Source organism: Benincasa hispida, chromosome 7 (assembly GCF_027475165.1).
Source record: "Benincasa hispida cultivar pf3 chromosome 7, pf3_genome.v1.1, whole genome shotgun sequence".
Lineage (NCBI taxonomy): Eukaryota > Viridiplantae > Streptophyta > Magnoliopsida > Cucurbitales > Cucurbitaceae > Benincasa > Benincasa hispida.
The window spans coordinates 31,584,416-31,597,880 of NC_143484.1; positions in this window are offsets into that span (position 1 = coordinate 31,584,416).

Sequence of the window (13,465 nt, forward strand, 5' to 3'; positions counted from 1 at the left end):
ATCGAGTACCTTTGACTATGCGATGAAGCATGAAGGCCACTCGATCGTTTACTGCACTAAATTTAAATGCAAGTCTAAAAGATCATGTAGATGACTACACTGTTGTGAAGCATGATCGCCTAGACGATCATAGAACAAGCGCTAAGTAACAATTATTATAGGGATGAAGTCTACACCTTCTACTTCTAACACTGGAAAGTGGAAGAAGAAAAAGGGTGGTAATGCTACGGATGCGGCCCGCTTTGTAGAATAGTTACAATTGTTGTGACTTGCTACAGATGGTCTGATCCTGATCATTCATGTGGGGACATGTAAGGGGGGCATCCTATACAAAGAGTTTGTATAAGATCTGACCACGAAGTATTAACGTCTCATTATATAAGGTCGTTCATGACAGAGACTTCACTTCACTAGGATGACCATAGGTAACATGACCTCAATCCTGAGTGAGTTGGGAACTCTTGCCTTTGAGGGCGGTCCTTTGATTTGCATGGGTGCGAGTGGCTAGGTTGCCAACTCAAACCTACCACTTTGGAGATTCGTCTGATTTGAAAGTTGGGAACTCAACTACACAAGATGGAATTCACTCTTTCCCCGAAGCAGCGGTAAGTAGAGAGATTTCTCCCTTAAGGGCTGATCCCGGGACTTGAACAATGTGGCACTACACACCTTTTCATGGCCCTAAATGTGTCCACACATAGTAGGACTATGTTATATTGTTCATTAGAGGGATCAATGGTACTTAAGAAGTTATATGTAACTACATGTGTAACGACCCAACCCCTTAGGACTTAAGTTAGGTCGTTACTAAATACATGCATGCATGGAACTCAAAACAACACTCGATTATGGCGAAATAAATGCTAATTAAATAAGGTAAGTTCAAATGTCTTTTATTAAATTCAAATACTAAAACAATAATAGGGTACCCATAAATCATAAAGGACAATAAATAAGTCTGAAAAATAATTCTTAAATGTAAGTTTTAAGCATCAAAACTAAAAGTTAAGAGAAACATGAAAAGAACTTTAAATCTCATGAACGGAAGCGTAAAAACTAGTCCCAGTGGCTCGATCACGAATTCCGCGTGTCCATCGTCAGTGCATCTCTACCTTACCTGAAACAACAACATAAGAAATAATTAGTATAAAATACTCAGTAAGTAACCCCACTACTGAGGTCAGGCTAGGCATCTATGTCCTCTAGATACCCACCTCTGGTGAAACATATAAATTGCTCTAGTCCTCATGGGACACAACATACATGAAAAACTGAGTTCTATTCTATTGTAGTTAAGTATGCCCACTATCTCTAATAAGTCTCGTAGGACCCACAACCTCTGGTGAATCCCGAAGGAAACACAATCTCTTACATACGCATGGTTATGCATACACCTCTTTCGTATACACATAACCCATTTAATGTGTACCCCTTTCGTACACATGGTTAAGTATATACCTAACCTACTGAGTATGTACCTCTTTCGTACATCTAGTTATGTATACACCTCTTTCGTATATACATAACCCACTGAATGTGTACCTCTTTCGTACACCTAGTTAAGTATATACCTCTTTCGTATACACCTAACCTACTGAGTATGTACCTCTTTTGTACATCTAGTTATGTATACACCTCTTTCGTATATACCTAACTCACTGAGTATGTACCTCTTTCGTACACACCAGATCCTCTCTATAAATGTAGGGATGCATATCTCTTTCGTACACATGGTTAGGCATACACCTCTTTCGTGTACACATAACCCACTGAGTATGTACCTCTTTCGTACATCCCAGTACCCTTTAGGTATGTACCACTTTCATACACACCAGCCCTAGTACATCTCTTTCATGTACTAGCGCCTTTGTACGTGCATCAATTTCATGCAGTCACATAGTCTGGAAAGGAAAAGAGATTGCATCTAACTTCATATTACATATAACATTCACCTAATCATGAATCTTCTAAAAAATCTCCTGATCAAGGTTAGGCTAGTTAACCTCAACATATATAATTAATCTAGTATTAATGGATCCACTCTAGTACATCACTTTCATGCATTAACTCATGTAACAATCAAACATTTAAAATTTTATAATACATCATATAACTTACACACTTTCATAATAAATCACATCAATAAGCACATCAACAAAATGCTCCAACTTTCACCTAACTTTAAGACATTTCCGTAATAGTGCCGCTTAACTCATAATTTAGGGTCATGCCCAATCGTCCTTTTAATATATTTCATAAAATTCTAAATCATGTTCATACATTAACATGCTTCGGTCATATTACCACATGTTCATATATCTTATCTAAATGGTTTATTAAATCTCAGAACAGTCAAAATTATCCTTGTAACCAGCCTTACAATCCTCAACATCAACAGATTAAATATAACCATATGGAATCACATACCATCTCATGCTAGCATTCAAGTGCCTATGTGTACAAATAAATCTTTCAGATCTCATACCAGAACATACATTGGTCATACTATACTACCAGCCCATCATGCTGTCATTCTGCCATATCATTCATTTACCATGCTAGCATACATCTAATGTCTGGCCCGTGGGAAATTCCAGTAGTAAGATTACTTACCTCTAATCACAAACTCCAGAAACTAGAAGCTCAACCTTTTCTTTGCCCAATGGAACCTTGAATCAAACAAACATGCAAAACAGCTTTAATCCTTGTTGGTTGTTGTTCGAAATTTGGAGCCTTAAGAAGTGGGTAACTCAAATCTAAGTCGCAAGCATTGTGGTCGTTGAAGTTGTATGTTGCGGCGTCAGAGGACATTGGTGGGAGATTGTGGAATTGTCATTGTTTATTGGAAGGAAAAAACAAACAGATGGGAGGTGGGGTTTGACTTTTTATAAAAAATAATAATAATAATAATAAAAAGGAAATAAATATAATTACATTTAACTCCTTTCGGTTTTATACTATTAAATTCCATTACATTTAATTCCTTTCCGTTTTACTATTAAATTCCTTTCCGTTACAAAAGAAAATTAATTCCTGCCATTAATTTTCAAATTGAATAATTTCACGGCAACAATTAAATTCTCGCACTTAGTCTTGAAGCCCAAAATTCCAAAAATGCCTTTAATTAATAAAAATTACTAAAATTCTAAATAATAAAGTTACTAAAATTACATTATTACTAAAAAAATCTTCGGGGTGTTGCAACATGGGCAAAACAGTAAACTGGCCCAACTGTGAAGGGTTATCGTATTGTTGATTAGTTATATCTGATGGATACAGAAATATATTTCTGGTAAGAAGAGTTCAGTTGTCGATCATTAGTAGAATGTCTGGCAGTTAACGAATGGTGGATCTCGTGGCTAAAAAGTTTAGCCAGCTATTCACGTATCGTTGGAGCTTTGAGCCATAGGTTCATAAGGTCCCCTTGGTAGCTCAATGTATTCAAGTTGAGAATCAGTTTTTGGGTTCGTTTTGAAATATCCAAATTGACAAGAGGGGGTTCTATTATATGTGATATGATATGATTGAACTGGTTAATTATATTTGATATGATTGAATTTATGTATAAGATACATTATTTAGAGGAAAATGGATATAAATATGATTATATCCAGCGGAGGAGAAAACACTATGGTTTATATGTGATATTAAACTTTAGGTTAACGAATATAATATGATTATATTTATTAATTTTAATTGGATAATTATAGGATAATTGTGTCCGACATTTTCTTTGTAACCGTGTCGTGTGTTAATGCGAGGTTCCATTCAGTTTTCGTAACTAAATAATAAAATGAAAATCATTTTCATTTTGAAAAGAGATTGGTCATTCGCTCAAGAAAAGTGTATATTGCCTATCGCTTAGCTAACCAAGAGACTATACGATAGCTCAAAGTTACTACACAATCGTATACATACGCATGTCTTCTAAACGATCGCCTACATTTACTAAAAGATCGTCTAGCGCCCGAGCATTTACTAGACGATCGTCTATACGATCACCTATTTACTACACAATCGCGTACATTCTTCTAAAAATCAAGAATTGTCTATACGATTGACCCTGCCCTTCTCCTTCTTACTTGGTCGTTGTATACGATCTTCATATCCTCCTCCCCTCTACCAAATTCCAACAGAGCCCACACTTTTGATTCTCACGTCGAGAATACCGATGGTTTCAAGTGGTGGTGTCATCTTCATTCTTATGTTCATGTGAAGGTCGTTTGTGAGTAGACGATTGGGTGTTGGTGAATGATTACTTGAATGTTCCAGCGAAAGCGATAGCAGTAGTTCATTTAGAGACAACGAGTTTTTGGTAAAGAAGTGTTCTACAACTAGTACGTATTTCTTGTTCGCTTGTTATTTATTGTTCTAAGTATGCCAGTAATTTGTAGTATATTGCATAACTTGTCTGTTAGATTGTAAATGTGGAAATTCTGTCACAATGTATTTGGAATGATCCGCTTCCGCTCAGAGGTACTCTTGTATAAGAGTTCCTTCAGTCATTGACAACGCGATGAAGCATGCTGACCTACACGATCGTTTAGTGTGCACGCGTCAATCTTGCAATAAGTGTCCATACTCAACGATCGCTTACCCTATCGTTTACACGATCTGACCAATGCTTGGTCTTCTTCTTCCTCGAAGTAATGCGCATCTCCATGCCTTGAAGCTTCATCACAAGCGACTCAAACTAACTCAAACACTTTGAATCACAAACTTGATAGCAAGTTAATATGCCCAAAAACATAGGGGGCCTTACAATTAACTTTGAAATTGTAAAAGAACTCAATAACCAAAGGCAATCATTCTAGAAAATCCACATCCATAAACATATTTAACACTTAAACAGAATGTAGACATGCTTAATACCCACCAAGAATGTAAATGTAATTCTATACATCAATGGATTTGGAATATCATAATCATGAGAAAGTGTGGCGCCATATCATTTAAGCCTCGGAATCAGCCCTTAAGGGAGCAATCTATCTACTTACCCTTGCTTCGGGGAAGAAGTGAATTCCATCTTGTGTAGCTGAGTGCCCAACTCCCCAATAAGACGAATCCTCAAAGTGGTAAGTTTGAGTTGGCAATCTGGCCACTCGCACCCATGCAAATCAAAGGATCGCCCACATAGGCAGGAGTTCTCAACTCACTCATCAGCGAACGTTGTGGCTATGACATTATTCATGTATGGATTATAAATCTACTACATTTAATCCGCAAATTTTGGAATAAAATTATAATTTAAAAGGCCATACAATAATTCAGACCTTGAAAACACGAATTACAAGTAGTACAAACATTATGATTTTACAAGTAATACAAATAATACAAACAATTCAGGCCTTCATAATTCTTCTTAAACAGAACCCCCAGCTTCAGTAGTGTCTGGTTATAGGCATCTTTGTCTGACCACGGTTATTCAAAGAATCACAAACAATAAAGGTTTAAGATAAAGGATTCAAATTGAAAATGTGATCAGAATTCATATTCAACTAACCGTGTTTATTGGGAATGTGCATAAATGGTACATTCAAGGTAGAATTCTTGTAATGAATGTGTTGGATCTAGAGTTCCCCAAGAAAAAGCATTAAAAGGTTGTGATACTAAATCTTTACTTCTTTGTTGCACCTGAAAAACAAGAAAATTCAATAGTTGAATAAATGAGATAATCTTCTTTTTCAAGATCTTAAAGAATAGAAGCTTGGTTATCTAGATATGAGATACGAAGATGATGAAAAATTTTCGGCAATATAACAATGCTACCACAACAAAACCAAAAATTTATCTTCAACCTGTTCAAAGAAACACACTCCCAAAAATATTTCACAACCACGTGTTCTCAACAGAATTATCAAAATTCCCAAAAAATGAATATTCAAGAACACATACATCAATAAGCAAATTTAGCTCACAATGTACTTCAAATCTCAAAAGTTGTCACAAAAACTACCATAGTGCATGAATAACCCATAAACTATCATAGTGCAACCCACAAACTCAAACACCTTAAATCAAATCTAAACTACAAATAAATAGTACCCATGGGTCATAAACGGGTGTTACATTCCAATCCAATATGGTCAAAAGAGAAATAAGCACACTATAACTTCTCAAACAGGAATTTTCATATCATTAGAATAACTTGAAAACACGTAGAAACTATGTTTAAGACTGCAAGCATTCAAAAATGCATTTACCAGGAACAATTTTTACGTGAATCCCTTGCTGTTGCAAGAAATCCATCTCCTCCTCACCCTTTCCAAACACTTAAAAGACACACAAACAACACCATTAAAAGTATAGGGTAAAAAAATTCATAGGCCTACTAGATACACCATTAAAATGAAACTTCTCATATATGTAAAACAATTGCTTTTTAGGAGCTCTACTATATTTCACACTATCATAAAAAACAAAGGAGCTCTTATATATTTATTCATCTAAAAACTTCTTTACAACCCATCAAATTAATGTTTAGGTCAAATTAGGAAATGTGCTAGAATTAAGTTCTCTCTCCATTAATTAGCCTAAAAATTGCATCACATCAAAATGTTTGATTACCCAACATAAAGCAAAAAGAAAATATTCGAAAATTACACAATAGTTGCCAATATAAAGTATTCAGTCAAAATTTTATGCATATGTATATTACTATTCAAACTCAACAATCAATGTCCTCTAACATGCTAAAGACTTGTCTCTAAAGAGAGAATAATAAACATTAATAATCACTGCTCAACACAAAACAATATTAATTTGAAACTCAAAAAATTAAAGCACACTTATAGATATATACACACATCCACACATGTATATATTAGGCGTAGAAATCTTATGAATCCTCAACATATATACTAAGTTTGAGATTGAAAACTCTATAGTCCAAATTAGTAGCTAGTGAGTCACTTAAGTTTGAGTTTATTCACTTTCATAAGTCTACTCCACTCCAAATTCACAGTGAATATTTCAACATTAAAAGAATTAACAGAGCTAAAAGTTAGTATCCATATCAAACATGCACAAACACATATACATTTCCTCTCAGAAAACAAAACAAAATTATTTCAGTAGAAAAGAAAAGAAACAAGAAAATGAGTAAAACCTTCAATTCGTGGAAACAGAAATGGTGAAGCTGGATCAAGTGCGGTTGTTCAACAGGCAAGGAAGATTGTATCTTACACCTAAGAGAAAATAAAGAAATTTTCTGAAGAACTGAAAGAGGATAGATATAAGCCACACGACAATGAAAAACACCAAAAGCACGGAAAGTTCTTCTACTTGATTAGCATTGCAACCAGGTGAATTTCTTCGTCTCCAACCAACCAAATTGTGGTCTGTAAGTTCGGAAAAGAACATCAGAATCCAAATTACAATCTAACTTCATTTAATATAGTCTCACTTTCATAGGTCTACTCCATTCCAAATTGACAGTCAATTTTTTCATGATTAAAAGAATTAACTGAGCTGAAAATCAGTATCTATCAGTATCCATACCAAACATGCACAAACACACATACATTTCCTCTCAGAAAAGAAAACAAAAACGTTTCACAGGAAGCAAAAAGAATAAAGAAAATGAGTAAAACCTTCAATTCGTGGAAACAAGAGTAGTGAAGCTAGATCAAGTGCGGCTGTTCAACAGGCAAGGAAGATTGTAGCTTACACCTAAGAGAAAATGAAGAAATTTTCTGAAGAACTGAAAGAGGACATTTCTCACTAGGCGGCGATATACAGGGGATTCTAATCTCGTTGTTCAGAAACTGAAATTCTGGTCCGTGGCTGGAATAGCATCAAATTCCCCAAGACGGACATCGCCATGAAACACCGCCGATTTAAACCCTAAACGCCTCATTCATAACAAATTATGGAAAACGTGGAAAGAAAATCGCAAGAAGAAGAGAAAGAGGGAGGGAAAAATAGAGTCGGATCTTGATGAACGGAGGCGGATCTGCACGACAAATAGAGGCGGATCGACGAACAGAGGCCAGATCTATCGGGTTGTTGGCCGAAAACTTGGCCGGGTTGTGGGTTTCGCGTGGAAGGAAGAAATGAGTCACGTTTTGGAAGGGTTCACGTGGATTGTGGGTGAGTGGAAGTCTAGGAATGAAAGGAAAAAGAAAGGGGAGGAGGGAGGGGGGGTGGGATGGGTTTTATTTTTTTAAAAACAAAAAACACGGATCTTTAATGTCGGTTTTAAACCAACATTAAAGGTATACCTACAATGTCGGTTTTTCACTTTTTTTAAAAAAAAAAAAAAACAAAACCGACATTATACATCCGGTTTCACCTTTTTCAACCGACATTAAAGCCCAAATTCTTGTAATAATGTCTCCACATGAATGATCAGGATCAGACCTTCAGTAGCACTTTACAACACTTGTAACATCTACAAAGCGGGTCGTATCTATAGTGTCATCAAGATAAGGTTTCCCTTCTTTATCCATATACTACAGACCATTTAGGTTATCACTTAAGGCATGATCCAGTTGTATTCTCCACATACATGCTTAAGTTACGACGACAACCAAAGATCTAAGTTTATTGGTTTATGGTAAATACAAATAAAATATCTCATATTTCATAGACAATAGTGAAGAAAATATCTCACATTATTACATCACAATCGTTTATTCATACAGGTGTTTACAAACTACAGGACCCTACGAGAGTTTAGGACATCAACCCTAACACATCTAACATGTAAATTTAGAATAACTCATACGCAATCATAATCACTACATCATCAGCAAATTTCACAATAAAAGCACATCATCTTTTCGATTAAAAAAAATAAATTTTCTCCTAAAAATTCAGCCACTCAAAATAATTGGTCAATAATCATGAATAAGACAGTTTGTTCAAATAAAATGCATAGCAAGATAAAAACACAAGACAAGCAACAGCATGCAATACGTCCCCGACCCGAAACTTAGAAACATGCATTGTCCTCAATGCAATAAAATAAACACAGGGAGTGAGCGAAACTGACATAATTAATGAAAAATTCATGTGTGTCAGGCTTGCAAATCATGCTTTAAATTAAGGACTCGTGTAAAACCTAGACAAGAAAAAGATAGAGTCCAGATCATGAATGTTGAACTAAAAATAAAAATAATAAAATAAACTAAAATAGAAAAAAGAAAATAAAACCTTGGGTTGCCTCCCAAGAAACATTAAGTTTAATGCCCAAGCTAGACGACAGGAGAAATTATCCGTCAAGGTACATAAAATTTCTCTCATTTTTCAGGTTCCTTCTTGCTTGAATTAATATAACCTACAAAGTCTTGTAGGCTTTCCATCTTTTCCTAGGTACCTAAAAGCAGAAATTTTTTTTTGGTATTTTTAATAAAAAGACTAAAAATTAAAAGAAGACTCAAACTAACACGACTCATAAAATATAGGAGAGAAAGATCAATGGCAAAAGGACTCTCAAGTGATTCAACATAAGACTCTTCCACCGCAACCATAATCACTTAAACTTTCTTATTTAAATTAGGAACGTCTTCTCTCTCAATCTTACAAACCGGTTCTTGATATGACTCTAATGTTTCTAACTCATCCTCATCATCAGAATCTATAATCACGGACCTCCCTGCCTCAGTGGCAATGGAAATATACTTCTCATACAAGGCTCTAAATGCGTCAACCATCAGACTAAGTTGATCTCTTAAATGTTTCAGGGTTGCCTCATTCTCCACCAATTGGGCTTCTATGCTATCCAACCTCCTCCTCTCTTCCATACAAAACCTCCTAAATTGGATTCTAAAATAAACTCTTTTAACGGGTCCTGTAAAGAAGGTTTCTCCTCTATTGGGGGTGGATACACATAAAAACTTCTGTAGTCATGGTATGGGTAACTGATGGGATATGAAGATAGGTTGAAAAACAATGGTGGTAGTAGTGGTGTCGGACCTAGATTAGGTTGGTAAAATCCATAAAGCCAACCAAAATTATAATAAGATATGATAAAGCAAACACCATAAACAATCACACAAGAGAAAACTCAAAATAAAATAAAACAAAATAATCTACAACCTAAATTAAAATCAGTCCAATCTCTTACATATTAAAAGAACACAAAACAGAATTACCCTGCAATACAACCAAAAACTATAATAATATAGGTTGGTAGCGCAAGAACACGCGTCAAATTATAATATAGTAAAACGGTCAAAAGATCGAGTATCGTCCTCTGAGAAATCGTTTGACAGTTTTAGTTATTCGAAAATTCTTCTAGTTTTATTTGGGGGACCGGATTGTGATGAGAACCTAACTAATCTAATCCTAAAAATCAAGAAAAGATAAAATTGGGGTGAAACTAGACAAAGACACGTTCTAGGATATGATTTCGTTAAACGGGTTAGCTAAATTAATCATTTTGACCTTAGATTGATTCATGCAAATTATAGATCTAAGAGTCTTTTATCCAGGTACTCTCTCTCAAGCTAAACCCTTTCTAATGAATAACCATCAACCCAAATCTCTTCTATTGCTTGACTAGCCACAACATTAAGTTCCTCCGTCAACAATTTCTATTAATCTTCTATCACTCTCATGCATACTCGATTAATTGTTTAACATGTTAGATCCAACTCTACACCTTCTCTCTCGAGACAGACATTATGTAAAGAACATTCAATTAGTGATCATTTAATCAAAAGCATTCAGAACAAACATGTTAAGATAATTATGCATAAATTCAATCCAAGAAATAACCAGATCAGTTTTCGCAAACCATAAAACTAGATCAACATCCTAGAAACACAAATCAGTCACTGATGGTTACAACATAAACATAGACCATTAATGAGGTTTCTAAACACAAAGGACAAAAAATAAAAGAGGGAAGAAATTGCAAGTCGTGTTCTTGACTCTCGTCCTCGAATCCGTAATCGCAACCCAATGATCTCTTCAAATCTTCGATCCTTTGAAGCTTCAAGACGCCACCTCTATCCAGAATTACACCCCCTAGGGAGGCCTCATTGAAATATCGCTTTACGCTCTTAAAATGGCCCTAAAAGTGCCTCCCTCAAATCAAATCGGCCAAAAACTACTTATATAGACAGCAATCGCAGAATTGCAATAATGTAATGTAGGGTTGCAATGCTGACGGTAATTTTAGCATTACTAATGGTAGCGTCACAACACTGCTAGCAGCATTGCGACGCTGCCCTATTTCCATGGGCTCTCTGCCTTGCAGCATCACGGGTCAGCATTGCAACGCTTATTCAACGTTGCCCTGCTTCTGATTTTCGAATTTTCTTTTCTTTTTCTCCATTGATCAATGCCCTAGGTCAAAACTTTGACGTTCTTGGGGATATTTTGGTCATTAATCTTCCAAAATTGTTTGTTCTCATCCAATTGCTCGATTTCCTACAATAAAAAAATAAAAGCATCAAAGATTTCAAATTAAGGATAAAACGAATTAAATTCTAAGCCTAGAAAACGTACTTTTTGGATGCTTTTCAGCTGTTTTAACTCCCGAGATTACTTCTTGTTTCTTAAGTCCCACTAATCCTCTAATAAATAACTAGTTTGTGATCTGATCATCAAACCGAGTCTCTCTGGGCCATTGAGAGGGTAGGGCCTCTTGTTAAAGATCCGGAGACACTTAAGGGAATAACCTTTCTACTATCCATGAAAGAGGGTAGGAGTGAATTCCTTCTTGCACCTTATGTCTCCAGCTATCTACTCGGTCTTACCCCTGAAATGGAAGATTTATTGAGCCGGTATTGTTGAGTCAACCCTCACCTATGCAAATCTAAGGATAATCCCAAATAAACAGGAGTTCATAGTTAGCTCAGGATAAAGGTCAAGTTACCTAGGTCATTGCTATGAAATAGTCAATCTTAAATAGTAAACAACGTTATAAAGTAAGAGTAACTTATTTCTTAGTTCAATCTTATGCAAACTCATTGTACAAGACGCCCCCACTCCTCCTGTCACCACATGAAAAATCAGGATCACTTCGTTTCTCGCACTTTACAACTCATTGTAACAACTACAAAGTAGGCCGCATCCAATAGTGTTACCACAATAAGGCACCCAACTTTATTCGTAAACTATAGATCGTTTTGACTACTTACTCGAACTTGATCCACTCTTACGTCTCCACATAAATTTCAAGTACTCATGTAAGAGTCATGAATCTTTTAGTTTATTGGATCTATTTCTAAAACGAAATAAGCAATTCATATATTCAATAACAATTTTATTGAATCCACACTTCAATAACAACTTTATTGATTTACAGAATAAGTTTATTGTTTTACAAAACCATGAGTTTTAGGACATAATACCCAATAGTTGCAACGCTCTTGTCGATCGAAACCGCATGCGTTAAGGGTGTGATGCAATGCTGGCTCGACTCTCAATTGCGACAGGCGTGCACGCGCGCTACTAGGCGTTCCGTCGATCATTGTAGTGATGCAACATTGTTCCTACAGTTGCACATTTTGCCTTATAGCGTTGGGCGGGCATTGGGCCTATGTATGTAATGACGTTGTGACGCTCTAATAGAGGCAGTTTGGTTATTTTAACTTCTTTAAAGCCTGAATGCTCAAATCACCTCCAGATTGCTTCAAATTAACCCGATTCTTATCAAATAGCTAATTCTACCTCTTGATTACTCGGTACCTACAAAATAAGAGAATAAACACATAAAATCCACTAACGTGCCTAAATTAAGCAAGAAAATATAACTCTTTTCGAGAGCTATGAGCACACTAAATGTCAAATAAAATAACACTTCGTTTTGTTAAATAAATAATTTATTTGTACAAATAAATTACAAAGTATGAAACCACAGGATTTAGGGTATCAACCGCAACAGATGTGACTTACCAAATTGACAACCAAGGAAAACCACATCATAGTGTATTCTTTAAACAGAGGAATACAATCAACAAGCTTCTTCATAGAAATTATTTCCATCAACTAGTAACCAACATGGCCCAACCGAGCATGCCAAAATGTTGCATCATCATTCTAACCTGTCTTTTCAACATACCTTCATTTGCAGACAAAACATGAAAATCTTTCCTCTTTCTTGTGAACATAACATCACCTTCAAATTTCTTAACATCAGAAAATAATTTTCACATCATTTGATTCAAAAAGAATATACCTCCCAAAGTCGACAATCTGAGGAACTAAGACCAAATTCTTCTTTAAAACTGAAACATAATAAATATCTGTAAGAGAAATACTACCGTTCTCAACATTTACATGTCTTTCTTCAGTAATAGGATGCAAGGAATTTCCAACTGTCACAATTACTCTTCCTTCTTGGTGAGCACATACATCCGAGAGAAGAGAAACAATTTCATGATGAGAACAAGCGAAATCAATAATTCAATTTGTATTGTGATCTATAGAAACATTAGCATGAAAATTAATAGGTTGATCGATAGTTTCAATTGATAAGCATTGTTCTCATTTAATTTGTTCAAACTTGTTA